Source organism: Ambystoma mexicanum, chromosome 12 (genome assembly GCF_040938575.1).
Source record: "Ambystoma mexicanum isolate Mex_15411 chromosome 12, UKY_AmexF1_1, whole genome shotgun sequence".
NCBI lineage: Eukaryota > Metazoa > Chordata > Amphibia > Caudata > Ambystomatidae > Ambystoma > Ambystoma mexicanum.
The window spans coordinates 538,090,705-538,107,849 of NC_090936.1; the positions used below are offsets into that span (position 1 = coordinate 538,090,705).

Sequence of the window (17,145 nt, forward strand, 5' to 3'; positions counted from 1 at the left end):
ATGTTTCACTAATTATGATGGTGATTCTTTGTGTCAATCAGTCGTTACATTTCTGTTTGATGTTCTCTTCTTTCTGAGTCCCCTTGGTTCCTCCGCCAGAGGCATATACAGATCCCATCATGTGAGGATATAAGAGATCCCATCATGCGGGGGCATAGAGATCCCATCATGTGAGAGCATAAGAGATCCCATCATGCGAGGGCATAAGCAAACAACTTCAGGTTCCACTCGCCTGCATCCTCTGGATGCGCAACATAGCATCTGTTTTAAGAAGGTTGCAGGTCTTAACCAGAGCAGGTGTCTCTGATGAGAGCAAGCGGATGAAAGGGAGATCTCACCAATGTCCCCTCCCACCATGCACCAACCCAGAAGATCTCCCACAGGGACTGACACGGGGGAGAAGCCCCCAGAAAGCAAAGCAAGACAGATGTGCAAAACTGCCATTTTAATTACCCTATGTAACTCAATTATATTTTATTATTTGTGTATCTAGTTCAACCAAGATTTAGTCAAATACATTTAAAATATGTAAACAATACAGCTGAAACAATGGGACATGCATCACTATCACATAGGCAGTGCTTTTCATTTCAAATTCACAATACATATTGGGCCTCATCACGAGTTTGGCGGTAACCCTCAAATGCGCGGTAGTGCTATTACTGCCGTATTTAAGGGTCTGCCAAATCACAGCTTCGGCTGATTTCCCCCCAGCTCTTAGCTGGGCTCAATGGGGAATGGGCAATACCCGTTCCTCCAAACCTGTGATCCGGCGCTATTAGCGCAGGGGGGTTTGGCGGTAGGGCTATTAACGCCGGCGCTAATAGCGCCGGGGTTACCGCCCAACTCGTGATGAGGCCCATTAACTCTTAAAGGGAATCCAAATGTTACTTGTAATAATAAACCAGGTTGGAATTTCTTCAGTATTGGGAACATGTATGATATGATATGATATGATATGATTGGTTATTTATAACGCGCTTAATAACTAGAGGTTTCTAAGCGCGGACCAAACCTGTGTTGCTCCGTGTTGTTTTGCTTCCAAGGCCAGCCAGCACGTTGCCCTGAGCTATCCTCCCGAGACTGTATGTATATCGTGCCTGTTTAACAATAACCTATGTTAATTTAATTCCATCTGGTCATATTACATGTGCCTTTACCAAACAGTTATGGGCATAATTATCTACAAAAAGAAAATGTATGCAATAATTTCAACCTCAATTAAACATGAAGTGCAATTTGGTCTACCATAAAAATAGCATAAGCACCACAAGTTTGATCATATCTTTTGTTAGCCACCAGTGGTGGTATTGCCCTTCTTTTTCACTTTTCATGGAACCCCTACCCTTCTTCCCTTCTGACCATTTCTTCTTTCTCTAAAACTCACTGGGGGTCATTACGAGGTTGGAGGTAAGGGATTGATGGCGCTGGTAAGGGTGCAGTGCCGTTAAACCCTTACCGCCGCATTACGAGGTCCTTTAGCGGGTTCCGCTAAGGGCGGGTGATTTTACCAGGCGCCCTTAGTGGGAGCCAGTAAAGGACCAGCATGCTAACAACGGGCCCATTATTAAAGGGCCCGTTAGTAGCATGGTCCCCATTACCATTGAGCCCTATGGGGGCTCGAATGGGAATGGGGATGGGTTCCCTGAATGGGGAAATACCGTGTCCTCCAAGGTTGGAATGGCCCGGTAATTCCCCATTCAGGGAACCCATCCCCCGTATGCAGCAAGGGGGTAGCCATGGCCCTAATAGCACCATGGCTACCTCCAACCTCGTAATGACCCCTACTGTCTTTCTTTCCTATTTCCTGGCCCTCTCATGCCCGTCTTTAATGATATTGAATCTTTTCGGCAGCTTGTTCTCCCTTTCCATTTCCCCTTCTTTCTTTTAGGTGATTTCAACCTCCATCTATTTTGTACTCAAGTCTCCTGCTCCTTTCATCCTGTCATCAACTCTTTTCCCCTGTCTCAACTTTCTACTTCTGCTACTCACATCTCTTGCTCCTCTCACGGTCTTACCTTCCCTATGCAGCCCTTGACATTCATTTACCCCACCTGTCCTTCTCTTACTGGTGACCATCTGCTTCTACCCTCTAATTATAATTTCACTTCCAAAGCACTTTACATAAAACATGTTAATGTACAAATTAGTATATACCAACTGAAAGTGTCACACATTTCATGGCTCCGCAAGGATGAAAGGCTGAGTTGATGTTAACAGGATTTAAACCTGAGACGTTCAGATCACACAATGATCTCAGCAGTGAGCATTTATCCCACTGAGTTCTTAGACTAGCTTGAGATGGGAATTGTTTAAAAGCAGATCTAGAATTTCCATTACACAGTTCAAACAAGCAACTTGGGATGGCAGCCAGCAAGCATATTAGCAAAGACCTTATTTGATGACCTAGGGATGCCTTTGATAGTGAAAATTATGGCTAAATATCACTTAGATGGCACTTTATTAATAAGTCAAGTGATGAGCATGTACCCTTGGAAACAAGGATCTTTTGTATAAAAAGCAATGCCAAGCGTCAGGTACTACAAACCTGGGACCTAGTATCACTTATGTTCAATTAAAATGATTGGGCCTGATCTTGTCGTCCACCAGGTATGCAATGTACTCTCTGATCAGGTGATGCTTACCCTGATCTGCCTGGGAATTAATGTCCTGAACTCCTTTACCCGGGCCCCAATATCACCAATGTTCTGAAGCTTTTATAGGGCAAGCTCTTTGTCTCACAACACTCTCCTATCAGATGTGGCTCTGTAGCACACTCAGCCCTCATTTCACAATTTGAACCATAAACCAGGACAAGAATATCTAACCACTCGCTGCAAACAAATACCAGGACGCAGAAAAATGAGCCCATTAGCACTTAAGCTCTAGCATTAGAAATAGGACTGACTTTGATTCACCTTGAAGGGAATACGCTCTTAAATCATGTGAGGAATCCGGCAAGGCAAGCTCGTGCAAGCGACATCGATGTACTGTCTGTCGCCTGTTATCAATACCAGGAACACTCAAAATTCTGCTGCATGTAATAATGTCAGTCAGACACAGCACCACCAACACGGCCTGGTCTGATGCTGGACCTTCGTGCTCATTGAGCACCAGTCATCACATCTAGGATGTACTCGTATGTCCGATAGAACAGTACTGTATGTTATTGCACACTGAGAAGGTGTCATCCAATAAGCAATTTCAGACTCAACAAGACACAGGGAAAACCATAGACCTGCAATCGTTTAGCCCAGTAAAAGGTTTGGAATTGGGTAACTCAAAAGCCGATGACACTGTCAAGCATGAAAAGGCACGCTCAAGCTTGGTAAACAGAACAAACTCCACACTAGAACGAGAATGTCTCTCAGAGAGCTAAAGCTCTGAACCTCTAAAATAGGGAGATACGGTCACCTCGACAGGCACTGGAATGTAACCAGAAACAGGCGACTCACTCCAATCCGCACAGATACTCACACATACCAATATGCTAATTCTCTCCTCCGCACCAACAAACAATAGAATGCAGCTATACCCCTCGATTAATACGGCCTAGTTGCACACACACTTATACACCTCCATGAGCACCGCAAAAGTCTTTAGAATGCAGCTATTCCCCATGAAATATCGGCCTAGCTGCACACATAATCTCATACACAAGCTCCACCACTGATTCAATGTAGCTACCCCCAAGTCAAAGCGGCCTTGCTGCACGCATTCCACTGATCTCACACAACCACTGCACCATGCCTAGCTTTAGAATGCAGCTACACACTACATAAACCGTCCTGGCTGCACACATACTGGGTGTACCCAAGCACTATTAACTAGCCTACTCTCTCCACTGACCTGGACTATGGGCCCAAAGGGAGTTAATCCCACGGCGCTTTGACATAGTACCAATGGTAAAAAAGGAACTATACAAATGCCCAATAAAATGTGATCCCAACCGTGAGGTCTTCATGCAGTAACTCTACGAAAGGAGCTACAATGCCTTATCCCTGAAGAGAACATCTTATCCCAGTAGCACAATGAGTCTTTCAACCTGCTGACTGATGCTTTATTGAAACCTCTCTTGGAGGGAAGTTAACACAGCAGAAGTGGTTATGCAGGATTAATGCCAGGCAGAGGGGGTAAAAGCTGTTGTCTGTGGGTGAACTGACTGGCGAGCAATGAGACAGCTAGATTGGACAGACATGAGAGAAGGAAGTGGGATTGGGAGTGGGACATGCCTGGCAGCAGTCAACCCGATTGTATCCAATATCCTGTCTCCCTCAATGCCATGTCACTCCCATGGTGGGTCGGGTGACTACACTCAGGGCTGATGAGGGGCGGGGTAGATTAGCATCATGCCCTGGGGTCCAGATTGAATCATTCCGGGGTTACTAACAATGCTATGAGGTCTTAAAATGGATCTTGATGCCAGATTCCTACCACTTCTAAGTGTATTTCATCTGTGAGTGTGCTGAGCAGTGTGGTGATGCAGTGCCTAAAAGCATCTTTGTGTGGTTATCTTGTGAATACTCTATTCAAATGCTTCTTACATGTATTTTTATCAACCTGAAACAATAAGAATTCCAAAATGTCACTTAGTTGGGTGTTGGCTAGTTAGTTTTGTGTGGCCTGTTTTTACATTGCACGCCGGTTAGCCCCTTTAAATGGGTTATCTAGTGGAAATAAATAATCCCATTTATTATTACCCATACATGCATCCTTGCGCCATTTAACAAATGACAACAGTAATATTTCCAAACTGTCCCTTTGTTTGCTGATGTCTAGTTGTGTTTTTGTAACTCTTGTGGCATCATTCACTGGGTTGAACTTTTAAAGAGGCAATTTAGTGAAAATAAATAATTACAGTTATCTGTACAAATCCATGGGCCATCATCATCAATCGTCATTAAGGGGGTTTCAGAATGCCCCTTTAATCCAAGATCTCTAGTTCATCATTGAAACCTACCATGACATTTTCACGAAAGGGTCTTGCTAAAGGGGCTATCAAGTGAAAATTAATATTTTCTTTTAACCTTACATGCAACATTAACGACCCTCAAGAGTAGGAATTCCAGAGGACCGCTTTCTTTGAAGATATCTGCTTGGGGTTTGCGTCTACTTTGATATAATTCACTGAATGACACATGGATTATCTAGTGAAGAAAAAAAAGCATTTTGGTTTGTATACTCATGCACTTTTAACACCCCCTACCAAAAATAACTCCAGAATGACCCCTTGTTTGATAATGTCTAATTGGGCTTTGTGACCTAAGTTGTCCGTCTTTAATGGACATCCCCTTTTTAGGAGCAATTTAATGAGTGGAACAAATCCAATTTATTTTCACCAATCCCTTTGGCAACTATCACTAGAAAGACCTGGTAAAAACGATCACTAGAAAGAAGGATTCTAGAATATTCCTCTGTTTGACAATTCCTGGTTTAGCATTGAGATCTACTGTGACATCATCCATTATACAGCCCAATTAAATGGAATATTGACTAAGACCAAATCATACTACCCATACATTTGTACTACTACTATTTCTGATTATATAGCTCTTCATGGCAGACTCCTTAACCATTTAATTGCTTGACAGGAGATCGACCTCATGTTGCACAGCATTACCCAGTTCCCAGTGTGAGCACGTTGCCTCTGAGCTATCCTCCTGGATAAATGTATCATCAACACCCCCCAACAACAGGAATTTCAGAATTTCTCCATCAGATCATGTTTGTTTGTTTGTTTATTTTATTTGTAAAGCGCTCCAGACCCGTGGGTAGATGGGCGCATAAAGAGTTCAGTTACAGGAATGAAGTATACATTATACATGATGCAACAATTACAAATTACAGCAATTTACAGCAATTTACATTATTTATAGAACTTCAGCAGGTTCAGCAAAGATTCAGAGGTGATCACTACTCTTTGTTCAGTAGCCAGCTAATAACCTGTTTCCTAAAGATAGGGAAGGACTCAATGGTTTTGATATTGAGGGGTAGGGAGTTCCAGAGTAGAGAGGCAAGCACAGTGAAACTGGAGCCGCCTGCTCTATTTAATGTGAATCTAGGCACTACCAATCATAAGGAGTTGGATGACCTGGTGATTCTGGGAGCGGATTTCATAGTGAATTTGTTGGTGAGATATGGCGGGGCTAGGTTGTTTAAGGCTTTGTAGGTGAGGCAGATAGTTTTGAGGTCAATTTTTGTTGTATTGAGAGCCATTTGCTTGCTTTCCTAGTTGTGGAAATGTGCTCTCGTCTAGGGATGTTGAGTGCTGCGCGCAGTGCATTATTCTGGAGAACCTGGAGTTTGTTAATTATTGATTGGTTGGCACCTAGGTATAGGCTGTTGCAATAGTCCAGTTTGGACTGTATGAGTGCTCCGGCGAGTGTGAGGCAGCTATGGGGCGAAAGGAAAGGTCTGCAGGCTCTTTTCAGTTTGCCAGTGTAGGCGGTGGCTGATGTGGTCATGTTAGTTTGTTTGGTGAGGTTGGTGTTGGCATCAAAGTAAAAGCCTAGGGTTTTCACACTGTTAACAATGGGAATGGTGTTGCCGTCAATAGTAATGTTTTTGTAGTGAGGACTGAGTTTGGACAGGTTGCTGGGAGAGCCAACTAGGAGAAGCTCTGTCTTCTTATAATTTAGACAGAGGCCGTGAGTGGCCATACATGCCTGAATGATTGAGAAGATTTAATTGATTCAGGTGACGTCTGTGTTGTAGTTGCCTGAGATAGTGAGGAGTATCTGGGTGTCGTCTGCATAGTTGATGTAGGGGACACCCAGACGGTCCAGTTTGTCGAATAGTGGCTTTATAAATATGTTGTACAAAGTCGGGGAGACTCAAGAGCCTTGTGGGACTCCGCATGTGATGGGGATGGGGTCTGCTGCTGATGTGGTGGAGAAGACTCTCATGGTTCTGTTCGCTAGGAAGGATTGTACCCAGGCGGTGGCGGAGGGTGAGAAATGTGCTGCGCTAGATAGGTGGCTGCAAAGGATTTCATGATCAACTAAATCGAAAGCTAGTAGGAGTAGGATAGCGGCCTTGCCTTTGTCTTTAATTTCATCAATCTGGCTTTTGAGGTCCACAGGGGCAGTTTCTGTACCATGTAGGGGTCTGAAGCCAGATTGACGAATACCTAGGAGTTGGTTGGATTCCAGGTGCTCCTGGATTTGGAGGTAAGCGACTTTGTCCAGTATTTTTAGCAGGAATGGGACAGTTGTGATGGGTCTGTAGTTTGTGGGTATGGCTGGGTCGAGTGATTGTTTTTTTAGCAGGGGGAGAACCCAGGATTGTTTTAGGTTGCTGGGGACTGAGTTATTAGTGAAGGAGAGGTTGATAAGTTTAGTAATGAAAGGGGAGAGGTCTCTGGCTGCATCTTTTATCATCTGGGCGGGACAGCTGTCCCCTTTGCAATTAGAAGGTTTTAAGGAGGCAATGATTTTTTGGACTTCTGTAGTAGTGACTTTTTTAAAGGTGAAGCCTGTATTAAGATTGGTGGCTGAGGATGAGCTTGGGCTGGTGGACTTGCTGCTAAGGAGTTGTTGGCGTTTGTCCTCAATTTTAGTTTGGAGTCCTAGGATTTTGGAGTTAAGGGCGTTTTGGATGCTGGTGCACCAGGGCTTGTCTTTTATGCAGGTGTCTGCGGGTGGATTTGGGTTCTTTAGTTCCTTTAGAATTTTGAAGAGTTCTTTAGTGGAGGAGCCTGCCTGATCTATCCTGACGCTATAAGCGTCTTTTTTGGTGCAAATTATCTCCTTTTTGTATAGGGCGGATGTATTCCTGAGGTTGGATTTGTTTTCCGCTGATGGGTTCATCTTCCATATGAGTTCTAGTTTAGCTTTTTGTTTCCTGAGTTATTTAAGTTCAGGGGTGTACCACAAACTTTAATGGGCTATTGGTTTGCTTTTGCGTAGTTTCAGGGGGGCGATGGTATCGATGGCACTGGCCATGGACATGTTGAAGGTGTCAACCAATACGTTTAGTTCAGCATTGGCCGGTAGTGTGTTTAGGGCTGGTAGGACCAGTGGTAGCAGGGCCTCGGTCGTAATGTTACGTTTGTTTCTGGTCGGGCAGGTAGGTGCAATTGGGCATTTTTTTGAAGCTACCTGATAGATATTAATTTCGATGGGGATAAGGTAGTGGTCTGACCATGTGAGGGGTTGAGGGTCGCTACAAGTGGTGTTGCAGTTGTGCGTTGCCACCTAATCTATAATTCTACCTTTCTGTTGAGTGGGTAGGGTACTGTGTTGAGTGAAGCTGTGCTCAGTAAGAGTGTTTGCTAGTGATGTAGCTGGGGCATCGTTAGGGTCGTTGTAGCCAAGATTAAAGTCTCTGAGGAGAATAGCTTGTGCTAGAGGCTTGGAATTTTCGGCAATGAGCGACGTGATATCTTCTTCAAAGACTCCAGGAGGGCCTTGTGGTCTGTAGATAAGGTGAAGTGTGATTGTACTTGTAGGAGAGGTTTGTAACTTGACTGTGAGTAACTCCCAAGATTTAAGTGATGATGAGGAGACTGATCTACAGCCAAGTAGTGATTTAGAGATGAATGCTACGCCACCTCCCCTACCGTTATGTCTCTTTGGGTTTTGAATTTGTCATAAAGTGTGAGGTACACCCATTTTAATTGAGAGCTAGGGTATTATATATACATTTATAAATTAGATTACTCTGGTGGAAGATGAGGCGAGAGGCGAGGCAGGAAAAGGGGATGGCCGGCATGGTCGGTTCCTGCTGGTTGCTGCTGCCATGGGGGCAAGGATCCTGTGGCCTGGTTGGGCCACCCATTGCCCGCTGCTAGTGGCTGCAAGGTAACGTTATCTGCACCTGGTGCAGACTCTGCTGTCATGGTGCGAGAATGCCTTTGCCTGACTGGGGCTATCCCCGCTTCCTGCTGCCTGCTCTGCTGATCCCTCACTGTTTCTTCTCTTCCGACTCCGAGTGAAGCCCCTCAGAGCCCTCTGAAACTTGAGGAGAACCATCTCTGGTTCCAGAAGCACAACAAGACCTTTCTCTTTGCTTCCGCCTTCTCTCTTCCTCTCCCCTGTTGATCTGTTCTGCTTTGGCACCATGCACCTAGGTTACCCTCTGATTTTGGGACCTGGTACTTGCCCACCCTGCCACGCACCCGCACTGCCTCCTGGCAACCCTTGCACTTGGGTCTGTATCTGTAATCCGGCAGTCCCCCCTCTTCTGCACTTATCAGACAACCCCTGTCTGTGCCTTAAACCTAGCACTTGCCAATTGATGGCTGCACTACCACTTGTTTTTTTGTATCATTTACTCAGCACTTTCCACTTCTCCCTTCCCCCCTGCACTTTCCCCCTTCCCTCTCCCCTGCACTTGCATGTTCTCAATGTCACTGTGCCTAGTAAGATCGTTGTTTTGTTCTCCCTTGTTCCCCTCCCTTGCCTCGTCATGCTCTGAAACAGTTGTGTATGAGCGCTATACAAATAAAATATCATATCATATCATATCTTTGTGGGGCTTGCATGGGAGTTATACCCGTGTTCATGCTGTCTTCCCGCATTGGCCGGGGTTCTGTGCTGGGATCTCTGTGGCTGGGGGTTCTCACCATGGTCTCTGTTTCGTGATTGGGATACTGCCTCGGGCTGCTGCTTCAATGCTCTGGGCTTTGGCCATACTTGTAGGGATGTTGCTGGGGTCGCTCGAGACACTGGAGTGCTGCTGCTGCTGCATAGTGTTAGGCCCCTCAGATTCATGGAAAATGGCTGGAGATGGAAGTAATGATCTTTGGCCTTCTTTGACCATTGGAATTGTGCATTGACATTCCATATCATTCCATGCCTTTGGAAGGACGCCTTTGAAGCAGACTGTGACTTGTACCGCATGTTTGTTTTTCAGATTTTAGTCTTGGCCCACCATGCTGTGTTTGGGGTGTTTGGGGTGGGATGGCCTAATGTTGTCCTGCAACGTGCAGATTAGATGGACATTCACATCTTGTTTATTCTGGTTCATCATTTCATTTTTCTTCTTGCTTGGTTCTCTTTGTTCTTTTTGTTTATTTTCCGAGCTGTAATGTTGCCACCATCTCTTAAAAAGTGACCATCTCATTAATTTTGGTAAAGTGCTCAGGTGTAGGCGCTATAGAAATAAAATAAAACAATTAAACAAACTGTACATAGAATGTTAATTCAATTTGTATTCACCACAAACATGTATTCAATACACATTAATAGATAAGACTATACATTTGTTATTAGAAAATATTATGATTTCAATCAATGTCAAAAGATATTGCATTTTAGATAGGCACAAACTTCTCAGGTATGTAGACTATTATATAAAAAAGAAAAGAAACAAAAGAAAATTATCCAAACAACTTCATGCAACACGAATCCCATTCATTCTCTCGTACAATCCAATGTTTCAATTTCATCTGCGAGGGGCAAGCACTGCTGCAATCCAAAGTGAAATCAGGCTGAAACTGGAAGAAAGGAATCAAGAAATGGTTATCCCAACAAACGTCACAGAGATCCAGATTCCAATATCAATAAAACCAGATGAGCCACACAAGCAGTCTCGCCGATTAGTGCCACTCAGGCAATCCATCCTTGAGATAAGCTGAAAGACAATGTGGAGACCTCCCAAAAAAGGAGAAAAGAAATGTGCTTAACAGGTGCAAAAACAGGTGCAAAAACAGCTCCTCTTCCTTCTTTCTCCCTCCCTGTATGTCATATGTCTACTCACCTTTCATCCTATGGACGACTCCTACACATACCCAACCGGTTGACACCCGCCCCATCCTTGTCCATGCCTTAATGTTATCACATCCACCATGATGCAAATACTGGGGGTAACACATGTATGCATAACAACGTATGCATGTATACATGTCAAATTGAATGTACCATATTAGCCTGAAAATGACCTTGAAGGTCGAAACATGTGTCAGCTATTTCAAATAAACACCAGTTTATGCTCACCAATCTAGATCTCGCAAGCCCTTATTTAGAGAACTCACTCTCAATATCTGCACAGTGTCTAGCGCGATTGTGTTAGGTCTCACAACCTCATCCCTAATCGAGTGAAATGATCTAGCTTACCTTGCACAGTAAACAATGGGGCTGATGAATAGAGCTGGTTGCCAAAAATTCATCACCTGAAAACCATGAATTCGCAAACTAGAGAGAAGGCTCCTAATTAATCTGTTAATTCGAAAGGAGCAGCTATCTCTTGTCTCCTGGAATGTGAGGGGACACCATCATTTATTATGTTATCAGAGGTTATGTTCCAAGTTAAGTGCAAATAGTATCATGTTATTTCAGATATATACCAACAATTGGCCACCAGAGAAAATGGGGGAAGACCGTCAGGTGGTCTAATAATTGCCATAAAAACAATCTGGTTGTAGAAACCATATACATTTTGGATAAACATTATGGAATCCTGGAAGTACCATTTAAGATCAGCAGATATGATCAGATAAGAACAATACTTCTGAATAATTTGTATTGGAACCCCTCACATTCGCCTATCGGCTGTTTCCATGAACAATTAAATGATTTAATGGAAACACTAGTCAGAGACTTTGCAGCCTGTGATATAATTATTGCTGGTGAATTAAATTCTACATGTAGCTCCAAAAAGGAAGAAGATATGTCTGGAAACCAGCCAATTGAATTTAAAAATAACAAAAAGAGTTTGAATGGAGACAAATGGAACTCCTTTATGCAATTCTGGGGCTTACAAATGCTAAATGGCAACATTCTGGGAGACAAAGAGAAAAAGAGTACATGGCACAGTGACATCTCATCTTCCTGTGTAGAATACGTATTTGTTTCAAACAATCTATTTGATGTGTGCAATCATTTCAAAATGCATAAAACAACTCGTATTGATAATTATATTATGATGTCAAACTTCAGCATTGCTGTAAAAAACAAAGTAATAACAAAATTGTCGAATACCAGTGTTAATATCAGACGGAATACTATATCTTGGCAACCAAAAATGACAAAATGATTTAATACACGTGCCTAAATTATTGAACTCTACTAATTTGAAGGAAAAAATATGAATTTTTGAACTGAAGAACTTCCCAGTTTTTGTTGAAAGTCAAATCAAGCCACTCCTGCTCTCTCAGTCTATAGTTAAAAAGAGAACACAAAGATTCAATGTGATGATTAACAATAAGAAACATTAGTTAAGAACAAATATAAATATAATCAAAAAGTTAAAACTACAAATAAATCTCAAGATTGAGAGAGCTTGAGTATTATGATATGGCTACAATAATTGGCTAAAGGGTCATCGACATATCTTGTCACAAAATGACAGTGCATCAATGCTCTGGGCAATTCTTAAGATGAAAACATGCAACTTCTGGTCGTTGATTAGAAACCTTGATTGCCCTCATTTCATAGTACAAACAAATCCCATAGCAGCATATTTGGCAAGAACATTACACAATTTCCACTACCTATCTATGAGGGGGACTGGGTTTTAAATTTTGATAAAGAAACCATTAGATTATTAATTACTTAATCATGTACCTCAAGAGTCCCATGTCCTAACGGACTGAGAAATTATGTTTTCAAGAATGCGCCGGATATCTGGGCCTCAATATTGTTTGTAATGTTCACTGACACTTTCAAAAAAGAAAACCCCAGATAGCTGGAAAATATCAAATACTATGCCTATCTATAAGAAGGGTAATAAGGATATCCCCACAAAACTATAGGTCCATTGCTCTTTTGGATGTGGACAGTTTATTGTTTGCCTCATTGGTGCTTAGAGAACTGGAGGATTGGGCCAACAATAGAGGTCGGATATTGAAAAATCAAACAGGCTTTAGAAAAGGTCTCACCACCACTTTGAATAGATGTATAATTGATATCCTAACACAATCAACCTTGATAAAAGATGTGCCCCCGATCTTTTCCGCCTGTATCGACCTGTCCTTGGCCTTTGGCATGGATAACTGTGATAAACTTTCATGCAAACTAATGAGCTGAGGTATTCTGAAAGGCATATTGAATATGCTGATCTATATCCACTTGGGGACAAAAATAAGAGTGAGGTTGAATCAGCAGGGAGCCATATCAAATGGAATTGCTACTCATAAAGGCCTTTACCAGGGTTGTGTATTGGCTCCTTGCTTATTCAACCTTTATGTCTGTGATATGGGAGAGACACTGTCCAAATCAGCATTTGTAACCTCACCCATAAACCCCACTAAAATCAGCTGGTTGACCTATGCAGATGATGTGATCCTTCTGGATTATACTCAGATAGGCCTGCAGCATTTGAAAAATTCTTTCCTTGAGTACACCATCGAAAACGACTTAAGGCTAAACTCTACAAAAACAAAAATCATCAGATTTACCAGAAATAGTACAAAGAAATATGGATACCAATGAAAAACAGGGAATTTCCCATTAACAAGGACTAAGGAATTGATTTATTTAGGTCTACATCTGAGAACCAGGCTATCTAAGGAAGCTCTAGCGACAGAATTAGTAGACAGAATGGTTTTGGCTCCCAGATGAAGCAGATCAATTATCGCTATGGGTGATGCTCTGTTTTTCCACTTATTGATTTTCATAAAGGAAAAGTTGTTCCCTCTCTTATGTATGGTTCTGAAACAAACCATCTAATTGATACTATAGATCCTTACAAAATAGAAAGGGAACTATGGAGGGAAGTACTAAAATTACCCAATTTGTGTACCTGTACTAATTGTTAGACATGAATTTCGATGATCTCGTTAAGAGGTTGGCACTATTCAAAAATGATTTAATTATATAGAAATGTTTTAATTCCACCAAGGAACTCTTTCTTCATAGATGATGGGGTACGACGTTGTTACATCGCCTGTTTTCTTTCGATGAGTTCTTTTTCGACAACGTTTTGCCGAAAAATTCATGAATAAATATGGTGGGGTAAGGGGATATAAGGGGGCAGGGGGATGGGAATAGGTAGTAAATAATAGGGGAGGGGTACCCCCAAAAATAAAAAAAATACATGTTTCGATTCGTTTTTCCAGCAAAAAACTGTCAGGGGAAAACAGATGAATGATCCTATTACTGCCTTTATATTGGAATGTGATAATATTGTAGCATCTATAGTATCATCACCAAAGATGTTAATTGCTAACCCGTATGAGGTAAAAAAATAAGCCTTCTTAGAAAAGATTGGTCCGATATGCTGGAGGCGATTTAATCTTTTCTGGGCTATAAGGAGATATGGTATAATTCCAAAATACCTGTGAAACTTGCCAAATGCTTACTGGCGATCTCATTTTCTACTATTCAGAGTTAATGTGTTGGGAGGATAGCTAAGGGGCAACGCGCTCGCCTTGGAAGCAACACAGGTTTGATCCCCGGGTCTGCGCTTAGATACCTCTGGGTATTAAGCGCGTTATAAATAACCAATTACAAATTACAATGTGTTGCCTACCAAAGAAATGAACAACATTAAGAACAAAGTAAATATTGTGAAGCACTTAATGATACAGAATCGCTTTTTCATCTGGTAATCGAATGTCCCTTTCTGAATAATTTAAGGTGCCAAATATTGAATACATGTGTTTACAATGTTGATTGGCCAAACACGCAAAGCTTTTGGCATCGACTGGTATCTGCCAATGAAATCCCATGCCAATAGCACTGATAACATTTGTACATTCTATTAATGTTATCAAACTAAAATAAATAGAGAATTATAATGATGAATTTGTTTAAGCATGTATATGCATATATAGCATGTATATATATATAGCCCTGATTATCAAATATTTAATATTGTATCCTCTATGAGCACACATTTGACCTTTTATGCAATTATTATTGTTTAATGAAATACTGTATTTTTAAGGAAAAAGATCTGCTTTTTATATCATGGATTGTTGACTATTGATTATGGTATTTTGTGATTGATGCCTTATTTTTGGAACTTAGTATGAAAGGTTTCTTGTAAACCACACGTTAGTTTAAAAAAAAACACCTGCAAGACTGTGTCCACTACGTGCAGGAGTTGACATCAGCTGTACTTATCATTGTATGATGCAACCATACATCTAAGGTGCACATGCATTGTATTCCTACAAAACAACTAAACATACATAGGGTATGGAAATGAAATGCAGTGTTCATTTTACAAACGAGGCTCAACTTTGTAATAAAGTCTATTTTCAGGTTGGAATGTTGTGTTAGCAAGACGAACACAATGGGGAATGTGGGAATTTCACATTAGGGTGTAAAACGCTCTGCACCACATTTCCAACAATGGCTTTGTCACACCTGCGTGAGAGAAACTACTGGAATGCAAAGAAACTATTGTGAAAAAAGGAAAGGTATTAGCAACCCCTGAAAGCTTAATTTAATTTTAATTTAATTTAATGTATTGGGTATGTATAATGCGCCTTTACACAATGTGTTTCAAGGCACTTATAATCTTACGATTTGTAGAGGGGAGTAAAAAAAAAACAGCATGTTTGTGGGGGGTACAATGTCATGTACTACGTTGGTGTTGTACTGGCTGCAAACGTACTGTAATAGCATCGCTTCAAACCTCGTTCTTAGTGTGTGTTTGTGTGTGTGTGTGTGTATTTTTTAGAATACTTTACGTGCAGTGGTCGAAATGAGCGGGAGAGGTCGGGAGCGGTGCTCCTCTACTTTTTTAAATTACCTTTTACAGCTCCTATACTTTTCCTTTAAAAAGAAACCTTCCCGGAATGGTTTTGTTTTAAAATAAAAGTGTAGGAAGCAGTTGAAACTTGCCTGAACCTTCCCTTAAACAGCAGGTGCAAGTGTTTGGTGGTGTGCATTGTGTGTGGGAGGGGACGTGATATAATGCGGTTTGTGGGGAGTGGGTGAAGGCCAGCAGGCAACATAGTTCCACTACTTCTTTTCATACACTTCGACCACTGTTTAAGTGCAGCAACAAGCTATAACAGAGTATTCAATCATTTGATGTCACAGGAACAAAGATAACACGTGGCTTCTTTTCAGGAACTGCGAACATTACTTTGTCAGCAGTTCCAGCACTAGCAAGCAGGTGTCGCTGTAAGGGAAGTACTAGATTTCCACAGTAGTGCATCGCATATTACTTCAGGTATATTCTCATGTTGACTATTAGGTGTTGCCTAGCAGCAAACTGCATCTCTCTTTCTCCTTGGGGCAACAAATATCATTAGTCTATTACACATATAATGCGGGCACTGGTTGAACAACCGGCCTCTAAAAGGTAGTACTTCTGATTTTGGTTTTTGAGCATTCGGTGGCGCTAGCGCCACCAAATGCCCAAAACATTGGTACTGTAAAAGAGAAAGGAGTAAGGGGAGTTTGGGAGCAGGCCAACGCCTGCGATAAAATGGCATAAGCACCAGCTGGGCCTTGTTTTTTCAAGTGCTTCCGCCATTTTTAATGAGTTCCTCCAGACGTAGCAGGAAGTTTGTTGAGCATCGGGTTCTTGGAAAGTCTGGAGCAGCAGGACCCATGAAGGGCCAGGTGTCGTGTGGCACTGGGCGCCGCTGCTACTCTGCCTCTGTGGGGGGTTTTGGGAATGTTGCAGCACTGGAGCCACGGACTCAGAGTTTAAAATCCTTAACGAGGCCCAGGTCCTGGCCACTGGCGACCGAGAAGCTGTGGGTGGTCACCGTGCAGGTATGTCTGACTGGGGGCTTTGGTAACAATGGGCATGGACTGTAAGCCCCCCTTCCTAGTCACAGTATAAGTAGAGACTGATTGCGCACTTTGTACTAAACACACTTTGAGTAATCTGCAGGGTTCAGTAGCACACAAGGGCCTGGCAGCAAAGTCAGCTTTGGGCAGTGTGCCACTCCAGTATCTTGCGAACAATGCTGCGTATTTTGAAGTCTGTTGGGGTTGGTCATTTCTGCATCCTTACTATGCAACGATGTTGGACTCTTTCCAAGATTATATACATAGAACAGCCATGGCGGCTCCAAGAGCTAGACAGGGGGGGATCTTCTCTCGACTTCAGTTCACCCCTAATGTGAAAGATGTCACTGTGCTGCCATTCATAACTGGAACTTCCATGACACAAGCTTTAAAAAAAGTAACCCGACGCTCGCCCCCACCCCCGCCCCCTTTGTTCTCTGCATGCCTGTGTGTTCTCGTTCAGACCGTGGGCTCGGACCTGTTTGCTTTAGACATTCCTTATGGCCAA

At 42.4% G+C, this 17,145-nt stretch overlaps 1 protein-coding gene across 2 annotated transcripts in view; it reads left to right on the forward strand.

Annotated features, from left to right (window-relative positions):
- Positions 1 to 17,145, forward strand: part of LOC138512997 (membrane-spanning 4-domains subfamily A member 8-like) — a 177,404-nt gene that overhangs the window by 105,045 nt on the left and 55,214 nt on the right. The gene's annotated exons all lie outside the window — the stretch shown is intronic.